The sequence below is a fragment of the Hemitrygon akajei genome, chromosome 3, assembly GCF_048418815.1.
Source record: "Hemitrygon akajei chromosome 3, sHemAka1.3, whole genome shotgun sequence".
Classification (NCBI taxonomy): domain Eukaryota; kingdom Metazoa; phylum Chordata; class Chondrichthyes; order Myliobatiformes; family Dasyatidae; genus Hemitrygon; species Hemitrygon akajei.
Window position 1 is genome coordinate 25711922 of NC_133126.1, and position 3051 is coordinate 25714972.

Consider the following 3051-nt stretch of genomic DNA (forward strand, 5'->3'; position numbering starts at 1 on the left):
AAAAATTCTCAAACTGCTCAGCCTTCGTCTATAACTCCATCCCTTGAGCCCTGACAACATCCTCATAAATCTCTGCACTCTCCCCAGCTTAATGGCATTTTCCCTACAGCAGCGAGAGCAAAACTGAACACGATATTCCAAATGCTGCCTCCCCAATGTCTTGTACAATTGACCATCGACCATCCAGTTACAATATCCAGACAGAAGAGACTCCAGATGTTGGAATATGGAGCAACACACAAAGTGCTGGAGAGATTCTGTGGGTCAGTAACTTGAGCAGGTCCTCCCCTTCCACAGATACTGCCTCACATGTTCGGTTCCTACAGCTCTTTGTGTGTTGATCCATTTACACCAATCCTACACTTGTTTGTTTGTTATGTGCCGTGTTGTATGACATGGCTGATCATGGTCTTGGCAAATTTTTCTACAGATGAGGCTTGCCATTGCCTTCTTCTGGGCAGTGCCTTTACAAGAGGAGTGTCCCCAGCCATTTTCAATTCTCTTCGGAGATTGTCTGCCTGGAGTCAGTGGTCACACAACCAGGACTTGTGGTGTGCATCAGCTGCTCTTACAACCATCCACCACCTGCTTCCATGGCTTTACGTGACCCCGATTGGGTTGGGTGAAGGGGCTGAGCAGGAACTACACCTTGCCCAAGGGTGACCTGCAGGCTCATGGAGGGAAGGAGCTCCTTAACCTTTCTTTGGTAGAGACGTATCTTCACCCGCCACCCAAAGTCCTACACCACACCTTTCTGTTCCACCCATGACCTCACCAACTTTTCTCTTTGGAGCAAAGGAGGATAAGAGGTGACTTGATCAAGGTCAAGATGATAAGAGGCATAGATCAAATGGATAGTCAGAGACTTTTTCCCGGGGTGGAAATGGCAAATACAAAGGGACATAAATTTAAGGTGATTGGAGGAAAGTATAGTGAAGATATCAGTGGGGCGTAGCTGATGCACCATCAATAACTCACTCTGAGACGTAAGAAGCGAGATATCGGCTTTTATTGACTGGAAGAATGAACAACACTACATCCTGGAGAATGAGGCCGGGCATCAGGCCTCAATCGCCTTTATAGCGGGGTCAGTGGGAGGAGCCACAGGAGCAGTCAGCAGGGGTCTGTGGGAGGAGCCACAGGAGCAGTCAGCAGGGGTCTGTGGGAGGAGCCACAGGAGCAGTCCAGACAGATACATGTAGTTCACCATAGTAGCCAAGTGGTTAAGGCATTGGACTAGCAATCTGAAGGCCCCAGCTGAAGCAGCGTGTTGTGTCCTTGAGCTTAACCACACACTGCTCTAGTCCACCCAGCTGAAAATGGGTACTGGCAAAATGCTGGGGATTAACCTCACGATAGACTGGCATCCTATCCTGGGGGGAGTCTCGTACTCTCAATCGCTTCACGCCACGGAAACCAGCATAAGTACTGGCCTGATGAGCCTATAAGGCTTGGGACAGACTTTAACTTTAACTAATAGTGAAGATATCAGAGGTAAATTAGTTACACTGAGAGTGGTGTGTGTTTGCCATGGGTGGTGGTAGAGGCATTTAAAAGGCTCTGAAATAGGCACACGGATGATAGAAGAACAGAAGGCTATGTGGAAGGTAGATTGATCCGCAGTAGGTTAAAAGGCCGGCACAGCCTGAAAGGCCTGTACTGTGCCGTAATGTGCTCTGTTCTAGTTCCCTCAAACTGGAAGCTCAGATGTGCCATCTTAGGCTCTGCTCAATGTAATCAATTCCCGACTGTTATTTATCGACCTCTCATTTTATTAAAATACATAAACTTCCAAGGGAAGCTGGAATGAGGTGTTCTGTTTGGAAAGGTCAAATGCAAGAGGAAAGTACACAGAGGGATCTTGGGGTGCAAGTGGATCGCTCCCTGAAAATGGCCACGCAAGTGGATAGGGTGGTGAAGAAGGGATTTACAATGCTTCTCCTTCATTGTTCAAGGTATTAAATATAAAACTTGGGAAGTTATGTTACAGTTGTATAAATCTTTGTTTTGCCCAATTTAGAGTATTGTGTGCAGCTCTGATAGGGAAGAAGTGGAGGCTTTGGAATGGGTACAGAAGAGATTCACTAGATGAGAGAGCATTGAATATCATCGAGATGAGAGAGCATTGACTATAGAGAGAGGTTGGACACACTTTATGACAGACATAGAGTAGACATAGTTGGCGCGTGGCCTCAGCTGAGGCAGCGTGTTGTGTCCTTGAGCAAGGCACTTAACCACACATTGCTCTGCGATGACACCGGTGCCAAGTTGCTTGGGTCCTAGTGCCCTTCCCTTGGATAACATTGGTGGGGTGGAGAGGGGAAGGCTTGCAGCTTAGGCAACTGCTGATCTCCCATACAACCCTGCACAGGCCTGCACCCTGGAAACATTCCAAGGTGCAAATCCATGGTCTCATGAGACTAACGGATGCCTATATAGGGTAGACAGTGAGAGTTTTTCTATCCCAGGGTGGATAGGTCAAATACTAAAGGGCAGAGATTTAAGGTGAGAAGGGGGAGAGTTCAAAGATTTTCAAGGGAAGTTTTCTACACAGAAAGGTAGGTGCTGTCAGGGGTGGTGAAAGAAGTAGATAGAATGGTGACATTTAACAAGCATTTAGACAGGTATTTAAACAAGCAGTATTTTGAGGGGTGCAGGCAGATGGTATTTTTGATTATAAAGGGACTCAAACGTTACAGAGTGAAGGCAGAAGGATGGCGCTGAGAGAAAATAAATCATGCATGATCGAATGACAGAGCAGGCTCGATGGGACGAATGGCCGCATTCTGATCCTTTGCCTTATGGTTTTATCGTTTGGTTAGATTATTATTTATGGTGAGCATAAACATGGTGGGCTAAAGGGCCTGTAATGTTCTATGTTTTGTGGCTGCTCAAATTGTCGGTTTTATTCCGACATTACTATGGAAACACCGAAGTGCTTTTGCTGGCTGCAAAGTATTTAGGAGCGGGCACTTTCTCCAGCGGACCAACCCTGGGGCCGGCAGATCTAGTCCTCCCGCGATAGGGGGCGCTGGTTGCCGTTTCGAAAAC